An 18,764-nucleotide genomic window follows, 5' to 3' on the forward strand; every position below is an offset into this window, starting at 1 on the left:
TCCCCCTTTATCACATCTGAAACAATGGAACCCCATTATATTGAGCTGCCAGTCCTGCCCCTCCTGCAGATGTCTCACTGATAGCAATAATGTCATAATTCCACATGCTAATCCACTCTGAGTTCATCTGGCTTTCCTACAATAAATACTCCTTGCATTGAAATAGATGCACCTGAGAACATTTCCACCATGTTCAACCTGTTGACTTTTAACAGTACATGCAATTTTTACATGATCTTTTCCCTCCTCCACTCCTCCATCTGTTCTGGTACTCTGGTTCCCCTCCCCTGCAAATCTAGTTTAAACCTTCCAGATAAGTAATGGTAAACCTGCCTGCAAGGATATTTGTCCACCTCTGGTTCAGATAAGACAGGTCGGAACAAGTCCCACCTTCCCTGGAAGGGAGCCCAATGATCTAGAAACCTGAAGTCCTCCCTCCTACACCACATCTTTAGCCACATGTTAAACTGCATTATCCTCCTATTTCTAACCTCACCTGCACATGGCACAGGTAGCAATCCTGAGATCACTACCATGGAGGTCCCTTCCTTCAACCAAATGCCGATCTCTCTGAACATTCCTTGCAAAACCTCATCACCCTTCCTACCCACATCATCTGGCTGCTCACCCTCCAACCTTGAATGCTGTGAACTCGATCTGAGATATTTCGGACCCTGGCACCAGGGAGGCAATGTACCATCCAGGATACTCTATCTCCTCCACAGAACCTCTTATTTGTCCCCCTGACTATGGAATCCCCTATCACTACAGCTCACCTCTTTTCCTCCATTCCCTTCTTGGCCATAGGACCTGACTCCATGCCAGAGACCTGATCACCATGGCTTGTGCCTGGTAGGTCATCCCCCTCAATAGTATCCAAAATGGTATTCATATTATTCAGGGGAATGTCCACAGGGGTACCTTGCAATGCCTTCCTGTTCCCTTTCCCCTCTTGATTTGTCAGCCATCTACCTTCCTCCTGTCACCTTGGTTTGATAGTGTCCCTGTAACTCATGTCAATCACACCCTCTGCTTCCTGCATGATCTGGAGTTCATCCAATGCCAGCTCCAATTCCTTAATTATTTTTCAGGAGCTGAAGCTGGATACACTTCTCATAGGTGAAGTCATCAGGCATGCTGCTGGCTTCCTTAACTACAACAGGAGCATTTCTCTGCCCTGGCTGCCATTCCCCCTGTCTATGACTTGAAGAAAAACAATCTATAAGGAGCCGACCTGCAGAATACTTTTTTGTTCGTTGAATGGGTTGGCTTTTAATTGTTTCATTTCCTCCACCTCTTGAGCCAAAGCCTTACCACTCAGTCTATAAAAGTGATGCTTGGGTCACCTGACCTCAACTGCCCAATCAGCTTCTTCCTACGGAGTCTGAGCTTTTTTTCAATCTTGTACCAACTGCTTGGGTCACCAATGCTCATCTATCTCTTTTGCTCATCCTTTCCAGAGCTGGCGTCAGAACAGATCTAATCAGAGGGCATTAGGATAATTGTGGGGGGGTGGGGAGGGCACAAACTGATGTTTATGTGGCAGTTTCATGTGCCATTCGTGTTCAGGTGGGGAGCACAATAACTCATTTGGTGGCATGGTCTGTGAATACAAACCCCCCCACCCCCACCATGACACCAACCCTGATCCTTTCCAAGACAAGGATTTAAGAAAGTTTATAGGATTTCCTCACTTCAAATAAATGCTACACCTGCTGACAGATGTATGTTGTTGTTCCATCTTTGCATTGAATATTAAAAGTACAATGAAAATTCAGTGATTGAAATGGCTGTGCACGAGATGAGGAGAGTTTATTGTTATGGACTCTATGGAATTGGTATTTCTGTAAACCAGACAATCTGAAACTTTCCAACTAAAATTCTTATTCATTGAAGCTCTGGAAATTTTTTTTACATTTTAATGGCAGTATCTGACCACTTTTCCAAATCCTTAATGATATTGATCATTGTGTGTGTTTATACTAAGGACACCTCGCATCACCGCGATTTTTTGTCCCTGGCATCACCGCGCATTTTAGGACTACCCGAACTGTTTCTACCGAGCGATGAATACGCGGTGATGCAGGGCGATGCGAGGAATGCGAGGTGATGCGAGGTGAAAACCACGGGTGAATAATTGCGACTTCCGGTGAGTCACCCGTGGTGTTTCCACTGCGAGGTCGTCCCTTGCATCACCCCGCATCGACCACCTCAAAAGTAGGACGCCGGAGCACCTTGAATCGCCGCACATCGGCCACAGCCAGATGTGTTTACAGTGCAGCCAGATATGAGGTGTCACCGCGCATCACCTCGCATCACCGCGCTTCACCTCGCATCACCGCGCTTTTCCCGGCTCAGTAGAAGCACCCCATTGCTGTTATTACATCAATGGTCTCGGCTTAAGAGTTTAATATGCTGCAATGCTGCTAACTCCAATCTTATGGAATCGATTGGAAAATACTATACCATAACCAACCAAATGTCTCTGTTAATGTTCTTTCCTGATAAAAATATTTGGTATTTACCACAGTGGAATACAAGCTTTAATTTTATTTGGATAAGGTTACACTAGAACCATTTGCTTGGAACAGTTTAATTGACCCTATTGGGGTGGGAGAAGGAAAAGAGAGATGGCTGTCTGCTGCACTTGTACCAGAAGTGTGCTTCGTCACAGTATGGAAGTATTTACTATCTTCTGTGAAGATTTTATAGATTTGTTGCTTGATGGGGGGTGGTGGTGGGGAATGAAGAAAAAAAACTGTTGGCTGTGACTGCTGGATATGTTTTCCATTCTCTCATGGAAATTTTGATACATTCCTCAATCTCCTCACGCATAAATAATGCAATGCTCTCAGGAAAACACCATTTAAAAAATTCTGTGCACCAGGCCCATCCTTTACTTGGTTTTTGCAGGGCCTCACTCTGCCAGCACTCAAGTAAACGTCTGTGCCTGCAATTAAAAATTAGGGTGACCTGTCAATTTCATACAATCCTGCAGGACTACCACCCCATTGTCTCTAATATTCCCTTTGAAATTCTTGTTTCATCTCCCTCTTCCATTTAAAAGATCTAAAAATGAAGATCAGTGACAAATAGACAATGTGTATTTCAAAACAATTTCCAAAATTAGTTCTATGCTTTCGCTGTCATTGTCGTCCAATGGTCTTCAATGGCCAATATCTACTATTTTTTGCCCTCTGCATCCAAGACCTCGTCATGTGCAGCGTGGCTGTTGCATTTTCTACAAGATTAACCAACCTTGATCAAAGGGTTGTTTAAATTTTTCCTTTTGCTCCCAAATGCCAGGTAGACAATTCCAAGACACATCCTTTTCTTGCTCAACCAACTATTTTTCATGCAGAAAAAAAATGTCACAAACCACAAGTGTCACATTACTTTTCTTTTCTTTTGGCTTGGCTTCGCAGACGAAGATTAATGGAGGGGTAAGGTCCACGTCAGCTGCAGGCTCGTTTGTGGCTGACAAGTCCGATGCGGGACAGGCAGACATGGTTGCAGCGGTTGCAAGGGAAAATTGGCGGGTTGGGGTTGGGTTTTTCCTCCTTTGTCTTTTGACAGTGAGGTGGGCTCTGCAGTCTTCTTCAAAGGAGGTTGCTGCCTGCCGAACTGTGAGGCGCCAAGATGCACGGTTTGAGGCGAGATCAGCCCACTGGCGATGGTCAATGTGGCAGGCACCAAGAGCTTTCTTTAGGCAGTCCTTGTACCTCTTCTTTGGTGCACCTCTGTCTCGGTGGCCAGTGGAATTGTGTTCAGATCTGGGAATCCAATTCTCGTCCTTAGCATTGCACCCAGTTGTAATGTGTGCCCTGAGCAAGACTTTCCCATGGGTGTTCCGTTGAATTTGCCTGGGAAATGGGGCTCTTCAAAGTTTGAACCTAGTGCATAATGAGGTGGAACTCCATAAACATTGATGAGAGCATTAGAGATGGAGGTGCTCACGGATTTTCAAGCGATGGTCCAATTGCTGTTGACCAGCATTCTCTCTCCTCTGATTTTCTGTACCTCCTTCATCAGTCGTGGCTTTGATTCACGGGAGGAGCAAACATTCCGGAGGAACTTAAACAAAAATAGAGTCCCCCTCGATTTCTCAACTGCTCAATCACAATGTGAATTGTTACCATGACATCAACAACCCTTCAGCACAAATTATTCGCCTCTCTGGCCAAACATTAGCCCGTTTCTTCCTCCAAATGAGCAGCTGGATGGTTCCAGGCAGCCTGTTGTGATCTTCGATTGGCTGATATAGCTGTCCATCAGAAATCGCTGCCACCTCACCAACGTCGATCGCGGTCCGTCGCTCAAGTTGATCGTGCGGAAAAACCTTCGAGACCCGGGCAGCCAAGAATGAAGCTCAGTGAAGTCCTGCTGAAGCAAACAATGGACCCCAGCCACACCCTTCCTCAGTGCGGACGACGCTCAACTCCCGCATCCGAGGCGCCCTCCATATTAGGTCTCCCGGATGGCTCAGGAGAGCGGGCTTCGATTGGCTGGTCGCTCCGGCGGCCTGGCCAAGGCGTGGCCACTCAGGGGCGCGGAGGCCGCACAGGCGCACGGGCGGCTGGGCGTGGCTTCCGGTCGGTGTGAGTGAGGAGCGAAGGGCTCGGAGCTGGCGACGGCGCGCGAGGGGAAAGAAAAGGGTGAAAACTCGAAGTAAGTGAGAATGGCAGCTCGGGTGAGAGAGGGGCCAGAAGCACTGCGGCGTTATCAGTGGCGAGACTTTTGTTTGATTCTGGAGAGCTGGCATTGGCGCCTTGCAGAGTGACTGCGGGGACCACGAGAGCGACGCAGAGGCATTGATGGGGCACTTCCAAGACTCCCCGGCTCGGGTGCCCTCCAACTTAGCCCCCACCCCCAGCACTGGCGGTGGTTTTCGGCAATTTAATAGTGAAAAGGTTTCAGGTCCCCCCCCCCCCCCCACCCACCCGCCTCCGGCTGTTGCTGGTGCACGGATTGGTGAAAAAAGTTCTTCAGAGTAGTGTGTGCAGGAGTTGAGCCGTTATCCTCAGATCATTATTTTGTTCGAGTTTGCGTCGACTTTTAAGTGAGGTGATGAATTGCACATCAAAATCGGATTGTATCTTGCCAAAATCTGACCTCCAAATTGTCACATTGCCTCCTTTCAGGACTGTGTAGGTGCGCAATGAATATTTGAATAGATGATGTCGTTATAGTTATTTGACGTATGAGGAAATTTCAACTTTACAAAAAGTTGTAACTTTTTCGTTGGTTTGGTCCATCTTGTTGACTGATTGGGTTAATGTTTGTATTCTGCTTTTGTTGAGGCGTGTGTAATAAACATGATAGGCATGTATGAATGATAGGGAAAAGACTAACCTGGAGAGTAGGGAAGAGATTGAATGTTTTGAACTCTTTGATTATCTGTTAGAAGTTTTTGGGAACAATAAAGGTGTGTAGTTGTTTTGTCAGTGTGCCTGTGTCATCTTAAATGTATTAAAAGAGCTGAGCTCCGTGGACTACTTTTAGACTTGCACCTTGGATCTGGTCTTTTGCCATAAGTGTTTATCTCCTGGAGTTGGTAATGAATTGAGAGTCAGCTTGGCTGAATGTGAAAGGAAGCAGAATTAATGTTTCGTCATTGTCGATAGTCTAAAAGTTCTGAAATTCTTGCTTTGTTTAGAACTATAGACAGACAGTATAAACCCCAATTTTTCTTACTTTCAATTTTTTTTTACTGGAGTGACTTTCTTTTCCCTTGTAGTCTCCATTGCAGCAGGTAATTTTGTAATCTTGCATTTCTGTAAGAAAGTTGTATTCTTCCAACTCCAATCTGTTTTGTTGACTCGAGTAGTAGATCCTTTGTATCTATTACTGAATTGTCTTTGAAAATCCATTACTGTCCTATCTTTTGACCATCCTGTCCTGAAAAGCTGTTTACGTTACATGGGCTTAATGTTCTGGTTTCCCAAATTTCTTCTGATTCTTGCCACTCTCTGTAATATCTCATTGAATTTAAATTTAAATTTGAATATTTTCTGAAAGGATGTGATAAAAGTCAACTAATTCATCGATAATTTAATGCACCAGGCATGTGAGTATAGTTACAGCAATGGTTAACTGGATAACAATTCAGAAGAAACTTTTTTTCAATTGAAGGTTTTGAAGCTCTACTGTGTAGAGCTGTTTAATTTCCAGGCCACCTGTTATCACCATAATACAACGTCCAACTATCTAAATGTTCCAAGGCAAAGTAAACTGATGCCAAATACTCCTGTGCATTGAACCTTTGAATGGTTCCCTGCCTGAGATTGGCTAATTCAACACAAATTAGGACCAAATGTTGGCATGTATCACTGTGTTCCCTGTTCTTACTAATTGAGATACAAGATGGGCCACTTACTTGATTTCTGCATTATTGTGGCTGTATTAGTTATGAGTTAAATTTATTCCTTAGAATATAAAACTGGCCAGAACTTTAGAGATGAATAAATTGATCAATGGCATTTAAAAATATTTTAGTTGTTAATACTAGATGCAGCTTTTTATTTGTATAATGTTTGGACAGTTTTTGGCCTTTGAGAGTTCCCAGTGTTTCCACTGAATCCCTTTTGAGGAACCTGTGGATCCTCTGCTAAAAAGCCTGAAGCACTCGCAGTCACAATGACACGAACTGATTCATATTAGCATAAGAATGGCCTTTTATTGCCATCCATTTTAAAAAGTGGCTTTGATTCACTGGTTAAGTATGACTAAGTCAAAGGATGCTAGAATAAGATTCATTGTTAGTATGATGTTCAAAAATTACAACCTTTTATTGCCATCCATTTTAAAAAGTGGCTTTAATTCACTGGTTAAGTGTGACTAAGTCAAAGGATACTAGAATAAGATTCATTGTTAGTATGATGTTCAAAAATTACAAAATGTCTTCTTCGAGATGCTGTAAGTATCTATTCACCATGAGAATTTTTTTTAAAACTCCTGATTGCTGAATTTTGCTTAGTTTGGCAGTCTTCTGTGTGATTAATGCATTGCATTTTGGCAAAAGGTAGTTGGAGTAGTTGTGGAATTGCTATCATTTCAAAATCAGGTTACCAATATTTTAACAACAAAATCCAATTCGAATGTTTGAATTTCAATATTTGCAGTGTTTTTAGTGATGCTTTTTCAGTATGTTGAAGCTGTAGTGTGGACCAAACTGATGGTGTGTTCAAGAATTGAAATGCACTGATATCTTTGGAGGTACTAAGCCCACCATGTAAAGTTTTCTTGGGTAATTGACAATAGTCCAACTTCAGAAAATCTTTTGGTTCACCAGCCATGAAGGAAGATGCTACAGCAAAGGTGAAAGACATAATTTGTATATTTTGTACTGTAACGAAATAGTAAATAGATCAATTTAAGTTCTGAAGAAGGTGGACAGTGAACTTTTTTTAAAGAATAGTATTTCATGATTTCAGCCTCCCCAAAAACTTTACAACCCATGAAACTATTTCTGAAATGTGGATGGTGCAGTAATAATATAAGCAATATGGGAGTTAATTTTCACAAATCTCAAACCTGGGAATGATGTAGCCACCAGGACATCTGCTTTAGCTTTTAATTGAAGAACATGGGATGATCAAAGAAAAGATGGATTGGCTTAGTGAATCAGGCAGCATCCGTGGAGAGAGTCGATTGATGTTTTGGGTTGGGGCCTTTGAGACTGGCTATTTTTCTTTATTTTCCTCCCCACTGAGTCTCCAGCTTCTCTTTCTTCACTCAAGATTTAAGCATTTGTTTCTCTAGATTTAAAAAAAGAACCAGAATTCTCTTGTAGAACATTACAGTACAGGCCCTTCAATTCTTGATGTTGAGCTGACCCATACTTTCCTTAAAAAAAGTACTTAACTCTTTCTAACCCATAACCCTCTATTTTTTCTTTCATCCATGTTACCTGGTGAGTATCTTAAATGTCCCTAATGTTTCAGCCTCCACCACAAGGCATTCCAGATACCCACAACTCTGTATTTTTTAAAAATGTACCCCTGATGTTGCTCCTAAACTTCCCTCCCTTCACTTTGTACATGTGCCCTCTTGTGTTTGCTATTCCTGCCCTCTTGTGTTTGCTATTCCTGCCCTCTTGTGTTTGCTATTCCTGCCCTGGGAAACAGGTGCTGGCTGTCCACCCTATCTCTGCCTCTCATATCCTTGTAGTCCTCTATCGTCTCCTTTCATCCATCTAGGCTCCAAAGAGAAAAGTCCCAGTTCCACTAACCTTGCCTCATAAGATTTGTTTGCCAATCCAGGCAACATCCTGGTAAATCTCCTCTCCATGGCTTATACATCCTTCCTATAATGGGGTGACCATAACTGAACCCAATACTCTAAGTGTGGTCTTAACAGAGATCTGTAGAATTGCAACATGGCCTTCTATTCCTGAACTCAATCCTCCCCATTAATGAAGCCCAGCATCCCATCGGTCTTAACTATTCTAGCAACCTTGAGGAATGAATGGATTTGAACCCCAAGGTCCCTCTGTTCATCCACATTCTTAAGTAACTGACCATTAACTTGTAAGCAGCCTTCTGGTTTGTCCTTCCAAAATGCATCACCTCACACTTAACTGGATTGATCGCCCTCTGCCACTTTTGTGCCTAACTCTTGCATCGGTCTATATCCTCTTGTAACCTTCGACAACCTTCAATCCACCCACAACTCCTCCAACCTTTGTGTCATCTGCAAACTCACTGACTCTTCCTTCTGCCTTTTCATCCAGGTCACTTATAAAAATCACAAAGAGCAGGAGTTCTAGAACAGATCTTTGTGGCAGGATGGTTGGCATAGCAGTTAGCACAATGCCTTTACAGTGCCAGCGGTTAGGACTGGACGTGGTTTGAATTCCGCAATGTCCGTAAGGAGTTTGTATGTTCTCCTCGTGTCTGCTTGGGTTTTCTCTGGGGGTTCCAGTTTCCTTCCACACTTCAAAAATGTATTGGGCTGTAGTTAATGGGGTGTAAATTGAGTGACACACTCGAAGGGCCAAATTGTCTAGATTTAAACATTTTAAATTGAAGTGAGAGATTAAAGATTATTGGCATCGATCCTCTCACTGCACTCTTCAAAGTGTAATAGAATTGGATGTCTGCATGAATAATGTTCCATTTTCTGTTGAACGAATGACTTGCCTGCAGCAGATTGTAATGACTTTGGAATTCAGTGTTTGGGGTTCTCAGTACTGTGACAAGATTAAGAACTCTGTACTGAGCTGGATTTCAATTTTTTTTTGACATTACATCATTGGTAATGGTTCAAGGTAGCAGTGTCTCTGCAGAATCATAACTTTCACACTTGTCTGCAGAAATGTGGATATGATAAACTACTTTTTAAAATCAAGTACAGTTTTTCTGAGATCTCCATGAAAGTTCATGGTCCGTGGAACATGACTGAAATACATCCCTCAGTGTTCCTGCATTTGATTTTGCTTTCACAGGAAGTGATTGTTTCTTGGTGTAATTATTTTTTTAGCATCTCTGAAGAAAACTGGGCAGAGGATGCTTGATGAAGATCAACATCCTGTACCTCTGGTTACCAAGTTACCTCGTGAGAATATTGGTTTTTTAATGTACTTTTCACGTGTGCTGGGAATCTTTGTTCCATGATATTCCTGCCAAAATGCATAGTTTTTTAAAAATGACGTGTGTATATTTAAAAAAAAATCTATTTAGCTGAATGCGAAATAAGGAGAAAGGGACATCAATTCTAATGGTTGAGGGTGTGCACAAGGCAAGCAAGTTCATCAAATAGTTTTCAGGAGATGAGAAAGCCTGCTTGGTATTGATGGACAACAGTAATCCAATTTCGGAAGTGCAGTAGTTTTATGTATGAATGTTAAAAATGGGGGCATTGACCTAAACATATCGCAAACCATCTTCTATTTGAGCTCTAAGCTAGTAGATTGGGTACAGCCTGCAGCTGACGTGGACATTACCCCTCCATAAATCTTCATCCGTGAAGTCAAGCCAAAGGAAGGAGGGTACAAATGATAATTTACAATTTGACGTTGTGGCATTCTTGACTCCCATTCCATGATTTGTGCAACTGATGTCTCTCATGGCCCTAATGGAAAAATTACTTATCTGTCAGCTTATTTTCTCTCGACAGATGCTGCCTAACTTGCCGAGTACTTGAAGGCATCTGTTTTTCAGACGCCAATAAGGTTTCTAGTTTGCTTATGAATTTTCTTGCAATGGCAGTGAAAGAGTCTCTTCTCAAGCCTGCTGAATTATTGAATGTGGGAGATAAACTACCAGAGATAATTATTTTTCAGTTTCACATGGAATGGTGTTTGGAAACTTCTAATTTATTTGCTCTGTTGATGAAGTGTGTTGCAGGATCCATTTTGTGTTACTAGTTGAATCTAGTCCTGCAACTATTTAAATGCCGCTTTTAAAGAACAGTCATCTGGCATGACAGCAAGTATTTTTTTATGGTCCCCACCCAAGTGAAGTCATAACCACAAAATCTATGATTCAATTTTATGGATAGGTAATTGCTTATTGAGGGAGTGTTTTGGAACAGTTGCAATAGTATACTAGATCCATACTTTATGACTTAAAGATGCTAATGTGCTTGGTTGTTGTAACTCAGAGATAATCGTATCCAACACAATACTCATCACAAATTGAAAACTTGTGTTAACTATTGCATGCAACCTCAACTGACTTCAGTTAACCAACAAAACCAAACTCCCTTCTGTGATTGCTATACTATGCTTTGCCATTGTTAGACTTTGACTGTGATTAAAGTATGTCACTGTTTGTTAGAATTGAATTCACATGAGAAGAATGTTATATCAGAAATTGTTAATGGCCACACCTATGACATAAACGCCACAAGACCTACCTGTGGTTATGCTATATGGTGTAAGTAGTATATGCTTTCTGTTGTTGTGAACTGGCACTAAATTTGAGGCTGCATATTTTGTGTGTGGGTGTTTGTAGTTTTTTTTTTAAATTTTTCTCCTTCATGCCAGCCTAAACCCTTGTGCTCCAACCTCCACTGAATTGTGAATGTTTCAATTTTCCCACCCTAATGGATATTTTCTTCATTCTGCTAGTATACCATCTTGACCACATTCTCTGCCATTTAGTCACTTCAAGTGTGCATCAACATCATTTACCGAAACTCATGACCATAAAGAAGGATCATGTAGCAAGTACATGGGACCACCAACAGATTCCCCACTTAAGTTGTCTGTGAGGATTTAAATGTATCTCTGTTGCTTCATTGTTAACAGCTCTAAGTCCTGGAACTCCATTATCAGCAGAATTGTTACATTCACCAAAAGGACTGTAGTGGTTCTGGCAAGGTCAAAATTCTGAACAAAATAAAATCTCTTCTGGACATGTTGGCACAGTGTGAAGCATAAGCTGGCAACTATTGGACCAGTCTATTGCCATCATTTTGCATGTGATGCCTGCTTATCTTTTGTGCAGACCAGGTGATTTATTGAAACTATTTGGATTTTGTTGGTTTTAGCTTGTCACTGAGCAGAGCAAGGCAAGTCAAGCATGATGCACCTTTCAACTCCCAAAAAAGGAAGGTGCCAAGTATCACAATTGGGGGAGGTTTGCCTGGAGCTAATCACAAATGGGGCAGAAGCAATCTCAGTTTTTAAGGGTGAAAGTTCCAGAATTCAGGCCCATGGATGTAGCAGGTAGGCAATAATGATATGGAAGAGGTATGGCTGATTAGATAGGATTCATTTCATTTGGGATCATGAGGTTGTTTAAGTCTGAGAACTTGAGGGTGGAAATGAGGTGAGGAAACCTAGATGTAATGGGGCATGTAAAGTACTGATTATCTTGCCAAAGGAGTTTATCTTGTTGATATTCTTGGGTAATTTGATTTGTGCTAAAAGGACATATAGTAGGGCAATGAACAGCATTGGTGATGCATTGGAGAATTATCCCTGGTTGAAATGTGCTGCCATGTTTATTTTTGCCTTCCGTGTGTATACTTGAACAAATATGCAAAATATCTTGGGTAGATTCCAAAATATTGTCTCCAGTCTGCTTGATATTTTAGTAACAACTCCTCAGTTGAGGATTAACTTATTTTAAATATCTTGAAGGCTGGTGATGAGGAGATACAGTACAAGGATGTATACTGTTGGCAATAATTACTGTTCTGAAATGTAAGAAGTACCATTTTTGCTATAGATGTTATCTATACTTGTTCAGATTGCAAATGTTTAATACAAATTTGTTTGATCTCAGTTGCTTCAATGACGTTTCAAATTGAAAACTATTTCACAAATTGTTTTGAAATTTATTTGCAATGTGTTTTGGATGCATATTGTCCTATTTATGTATTTTGGTTTTGAAAATATTCTTGATACAACCACAAATCTGACATGAGCATTGTGGCTCATCTTTGATTCTATACTTTGTCCAAAATGATGCAAATGTATATCTTTTCTGGAGTTGTTCATTCTTGTTTAAAAATCTACATGAATGCAGAGTTTAATAGAGGGCTTAAATTACATCTGGGAACCAATAGGTTTGCAATCTAATTGAATTGTGAACCGCAATTTATTGTCAGAACAAGTAATGAATTTTTTTTTTTTTTTTTTGCAGCATCATCGTGCAAACATATAAACCACCTTGCAACAATAAATGAAAATAGTGAATGAAAAGTCAAAATAAGGCAGTATCTTTGGTTAATTGATAATTCAGGAATCTGATGGCAGCAGGGATGAAGCTGTCCTTGTGGCGCTGAGTGCTCGTCTTTAGGCTCCTGTACCTTTTTTTCCTGATGATAGCAGAGTGAAGAGGGCATGGCAAGGTAGTGGGGTCCTTGAGGATAGAGGCTGCTTTCTTAAGACACTGCCTCTTGCAGATGTCCTCAATGGAGTGAAGTCGGTTCCTGTGATGTTGCAGGCTAAATTCACAACACTTGAGTTTTCTTGCCCTGAGCATTGACACCTCTGTACCAGACAGTGATGCAACCAGCAAGAATGCTCTCCACGGTACACCTGTAGAAGGTTTGGAGAGTCTTTGGTGACATAATGAATCTCCTCAAACACCTCACGAAGTATAGCCGCTGGTGAGCTTTCTTTGTGATTACAGAAACATGGAGGCTCCAGGACAGATCCTTGGAGATGTTGACACCCAGGGATTTGAAGTTCTTGATCCTCTCCATGACTGAGTCCTCGATGAGGACTTGATCGTGTTCTCCTGACTTCCTTCTGAAGTCCACAATCGTCTCCTTGGTTTTACTGACGTTAAGCATGAGGTTGTTGGTTTTACGCCACTGAATGAGCTGATCTATCTCCCTCCTGTACGCTTCCTCATTGCTGTTTGTATTCTGCCTCCAACTGTGGTGTCATCAGCAAATTTGTAGATGGCATTGGGATTGTGCCTGGCCACACAGTCATGGGTATAGAGTGAGCTGAGAAGTGGGGTGAGCATGCATCCTTGAGGTGCATCTGTGTTGATAGTCAGTAAGGAGGAGATGTTGTTTCCAATTCATACTGACTGTGGACTTCCAATGAGGAAGTAAAGGATCCAGTTTTAGAAGGAGTTTGAAGCTTCTAGACCAGCACTGAGGGAATAAAGGTGTTGAAGGCCGAGCCATAGTTGATGACAAGCAGCCATATGTATGAGTTGCTCTTTGAGGGGTTCCGGAGCTGAGTGGAGAGCCAGCGACATGCATCTGCTGTGGACAGATTGTGATGATCAGCGTAATTGCAATGGATTCAGATCTTTCCTTAGGTACATGTTAATTCTGCCCATGACCAACCTCCTCGTGCATTTCATCACAGTAGATGTTTGTGCTACTGGACGAGAGTCATTGAGGCAGCTCACATTGCTCTTGGGCACCAGGATGCCCTTTTGAAGCAGGTGATTGCAGCATTGCGAGGTTGAAAATTAATTGTAGGCAAAGTTACGATGGAGATTAATTCAGTTGATGGCTCCTGAATGCATAATATATTCTGGCATCGATGTAGGCTAATTTTGGCTGATTAGCATCCTACATTATTTTGACTTTGCTATATCCAAGCCAAGGTTTGAATTTAAAATAAAGGTTGATTTTTTTTTTTAAATCTATTTTTTTTTTGCTGATGTTTTACGATCTAGATCAGGGGTGGGCAACCTTTTAATTTTTAATTTAGATATTCAGCACAGTAACAGGCCATTTCAGCCCATGAGTTTGTGCCACCCAATTCATCTACACCTCCGATATGTACTTGTGGGCCAAAATAGCCTGTTACAGTGCTGTATGTCTAAATTAAAAATTAAAAGGTTGCCCACCCCTGATCTAGACAAACATTTGTCAGTAGATGTGCAAATTTGTCAGTTTGACTAGTGGGGAATGTCTTTCAAAATGATTTGTACTTGTTTCTCTTTGTGGACCATTCCGATTTCTGGTCCCTGAAATTTTTCTTCAGAAAAAAAATAGCCAGCTGATAGATGGTTGTACTGTTCCCCTCAGACAGTTTTGGAATGATGTTCAGTTTTAACAGGAGAAATATCGAGACTGAGCTCAAGTCACTTAATGCATCCAGCAGGGAAAAAACTTTGTGATAATATGATGCTATCTGGCCCTTTTGGAAAAGCTTCTGACTCTCCAATGGTAAATCCAAGCAAGGCTCCTCTCTCTTGTGAAGAAAGTACTGCAGCATTAAATAATTGACATAAAAAAAGTGCACACATTTACGTTACTCTTTCCAGCAGACTGCTGCAACTATCATACCACATTGTCCTGATCTACACTATTTTTTCTGTTTAAAATTAGATGAAAAACACAATGAAGCAATTACTTTGTCACATCCTGACAGAAGTATAAAATAGTATATTAAAAAAAATTATTCTGTATGTTTTATTTGGTCTGTGTACACAGTTAAGGCACAACTTAAAATTGGCAATTGCATTCTCTGCTCATCTTGTGGGCCGGAAGGGCTTGTTACGTGCTGTATCTCTAAAATTAAATGCATTATCATCTGCCTTCAGAAGCAATTGTAGCTGGAAAGCATCCTCGTTTGGAACTTCTGGCAATGGAGTGTTTTTTTTAAACTGTGTACACAGACCAAATAAAATATGCAGCATTAGAAAATATTTCACCAGAGACTGATATTATCATCAACTTTGCTGGCTATATGTAAGGTAGTCTGCAGTTTAAAAACTGGAAATCCGGTGTGGTTTTTATGGTGAGCAACAGCGACCTCACGTACCACAAAGCCTAACCAGTAACAGTGTGTTGAAATTAGCAGATGTAGAAATACATTTTTATTCCTCCTTTCTCTTCCTCCCTCTCCCACCCCCATATATTGTTTCAATTCTGTTTCTTTTTGTCTGACCTTTTGGTTTTGTAGAATTGCATAATGCACAGCAGAATCAAACTATGCCTATGCCAGTTTTTTGCATTTATACTTGCATCTTTAGGTAACTTCATCAGCATACTCCTTATTAGTTTTACCCCATTTTATCAAGCTTCATCTTAAATGCATGTCGGTGCATTTTCGGTGATGGGATGCTCCATTCTTTAGATAATTACATTTCTACTGCATTTGTTTTAACAATTTTATTTGTAGCATGCTGTTTTTCCTCTAAGATGGAAGCACGTTTTGATCTCTTCAAAAGACTTTAATTTTGAAAGTCTTAGTCATGTCACCCCTCTGTCTTGACCTCCTTAGGGGGGGGGGGAAATTCCCAGTCTGGTTGCCATTTCCAGATACAAGTAACTTTTTTGACAACTAGCATGTCTTTTTTTTTTGCTCCAACTTCTTTAAGATTGGAGCCCAGAAATGGGCTTGATACTAGTGGAATTTAGTTGAGGTCACATAAAAGTTTGACTTTTCTTCCCAAACCAAATTATTTTATCCTCGTAATCACAGGAATTCAATGATGCAGGACTGTTATTGAATGTTTATTACAGATTCAGTGGAAATATTCAGGAAAGTTTTCTTAATCAAGAAGAACCGACTCGAAAGGGAGCAGTATTGGATCTCCTATTAGGGAATGAGATAGGTCAGGTGACAGGTTTGTGTTGGGGAACACTTTGGGTCTAGTGATCACAATACTATTAGTTTTGGGCTAGTAATGGAAAAGAATAGAGATGGGCCAAAGGTTGAGATTCTTGATTGGAAGAAAGCAAATTTCGAGGGGATGAGAAAAGATTTGGAGGGTGGGGATTGGGATAAGATATTTTCAGGGAAGAATGTAGCAGATAAATGAAGGATATTCAAAGGAGAAATTTTGAGAGTGGAGAGTTGGTATGTCCCCCATGAGGATTAAATTAAAGGTTATAAACTGCAGGGAGCCTTGGTTTTCAAAAGATATTGGGAACTTGGTTCGGAGGAAGAGGGATGAGTACAACAGGTATAAACAGCAGGGAATAGGTGAATTGCTTAAGGAATACCAGGAGTGTTTTTTTTTAATCTTAAATTAGAAAAGCTAAAAGGAGATATGAAGCTGCTTTGGCAGGCAAAGTAAAAATAAATCCTGTGTTTCTATAGGTACGTTAAAAGTAAAGAATAGTGAGGGATAAAATTTGACCCCTTGAAGATCAGGTGCATTGGCTCCATGAGAAGTCAGGAGATGGGAGAAATTTTAAACAATTTTTTTTCTTCTATATTCACTAGGGAAAAGAATATTGAGCCAGATGAAGTGAAGAAATAGGTTGGGCTAATATAAGGATTAATGAGGAGGTAGTGTTGGCGGTATTAAAAAAAGGATCAAGGTGGATAAATCTCCAGGTCCTGAGAAAATATTCCCTCGGACCCTGAGTGTGGTTAATGAATAAATAGAGGGGGCATTGATGGAAACATTTAAAATGTCACTGGCCACGTAGGAGTTGCCGGAGGACTGGAGGGTGGCTCATGTTGTTCCACTGTTCAAAATGAAGATCCAAAAGTAAACCTGGTAATTATAGGCCTGTAAGTCTGACATCAGTGGTGGGTAAATTAATGGAAAGTGTTCTTAGAGATGGCATATACAACTATTTGGAAAGACAGGGATTGATTTGGAGTAGTCAGCATGGTTTTGTATGTGGTAGATCACGTTTAACAAATCTTGTAGAGTTTTTTGAGGAGGTTACTAAAAAGGTTGAGGTGAAGGTGGTGGATGTTGTCTATTTGGACTTTAGTAAGTCTTTTGACAAGGTTCCTCATAAGAGGTTGGTGAGAAAGGTGGAGCTATTAGTATTAATGATTAAGTAGTGAAATAGATTCAGCAGATGCAAGAGAGTTGTAGTAGAAAATTGTTATATAGATATTATTTGTATATTTATAGGACTAATGAAAATAAGTCAGACATGATAAATGATAGACAATTGAGGAGTGCAGTGGTACATAATTCCCTCAAAGTTGAATCATGTGTAGATAGGGTGGTGAAGAAGGCATTTGGTATGTTGGCTTTCATAAATCAAGAGTATTGAAATCACAAGTTGGGATGTTATGTTGAAATTGTATAAGGAATTGGTGAGACCAAATTTGGAATACTGTGTGCGTTTTGATTGCTGAATTACAGGAAGGATATAAACAGAATAGAGAGTGCAGAGGAGGTTTATGAGAATGTTGCCGGGAATTCAGGGTTTGAGTTACAGGGAAAGGTTGAGTTGGCTGGGATTTTATTCCCTGGAGTTTAGAAGATTGAGGGGTGATTTGATAGAGGTATTCAAAATTATGAGGGAAAGATGGATTCAATGTGGATAGGATTTTTCCATTGAGAATGGGGGGAGATTCGAACAAGAGGGAATGGATTGAGAGTAAAAAGGGAAAAGTTTAGGGGAAACATGAGGGGGAATTTCTTCACGCAGAGGGTGGTGGGGGTGTGGAATGAACTTCCGGCATAGCTTGTAGAAGTGAGATCGATGTTAATATTCAAGGAAAAGTTGGATAGGAGAGGTGTGGAGGGTTTTCAGCCGAATGCGGGTCAGTGGGAATAGAAGGGAGAAGATATTTGGCAAGGACTAGTAGGGGAGAAGTGGTCTGTTTCTGTGCTGTAAATGGTTACATGAAATGCATTTTGATTCTTTGCTCATTTTAACCATTACATTGCCTGCTTATTAGTTATTTGAGAAGTCATTCTCGATTAATGCAATGCTTGAGTACTAAACCTGGTACCTTTACTCCCAATTGAAGCTGAAATTGAGGAAACCAACTCTCCTTTCCAGTGTTCTTCTTTCTCTTTATATTGAGCAGTTTTGACTGGTTCAAAAGAAAAATGGTGTAAAATTAAATGTGCAGAAATTCAAGTTACAATTAAGAGAGAAAATAAAAAAAGCAGTGCTGTGAGACTAATGGTGTGCCTGGAGAATTGGCTGGATTTGGAGAGGAAAAAAAGTCCAGAATTTGGGGCGGGGGTGTAGAGGGGAGTGGTTTGATTCGATTTTGGATGGAAGCGATTGAGCTCACCCCCCCAGTCATAAAGTTGAAGTGACTGCAGATGCTGGAAAACTGTAAGTGGAATTTTAACTGTCTTCAAATGGCATTGACTGAATATTCAGAAGGTACAGATACTCTGCAAGTTATTTGACTTGTTCAGTATTTTCTTTTGCTTCATGGGCCAAAAATGTGATGCAATGCCTTGTCACTGCAGAATCTCATGTTTGGACAATTCCAGAAAATCCTGTTTGCAGGATTTTTTGTTTGTAAATTTAACAATTAAGTTCAAAACTTGAGTGCCTGTTAGCTATTAAACAGAAATGCAAGTGTTGTAAATTTAGTACCTAAGAGGGCTAATTGCCTGTTGTTCAATGCTTCATCAAAGAGAGGTATTGGTGAAACAATCCTTCATGCCTCAGCA

At 40.8% G+C, this 18,764-nt stretch overlaps 1 protein-coding gene across 2 annotated transcripts in view; it reads left to right on the forward strand.

Moving 5' to 3' along the window:
• The window catches only part of LOC138761122 (coronin-1C-like), a 176,994-nt gene that overhangs the window by 37,159 nt on the left and 121,071 nt on the right, over positions 1 to 18,764 (forward strand). The window contains exon 1 of one of the 2 annotated variants that reach the window (XM_069932761.1): positions 4,559 to 4,668. The exons of the other annotated variant lie outside the window; for it this stretch is intronic. The gene's annotated coding sequence lies outside the window, so the exon portion shown is untranslated. Of the gene's footprint in view, positions 1 to 4,558; positions 4,669 to 18,764 lie in introns of those variants that run through there. 2 annotated transcript variants of the gene reach the window in all.

The sequence above is a fragment of the Narcine bancroftii genome, chromosome 4, assembly GCF_036971445.1.
Source record: "Narcine bancroftii isolate sNarBan1 chromosome 4, sNarBan1.hap1, whole genome shotgun sequence".
Classification (NCBI taxonomy): Eukaryota; Metazoa; Chordata; class Chondrichthyes; order Torpediniformes; family Narcinidae; genus Narcine; species Narcine bancroftii.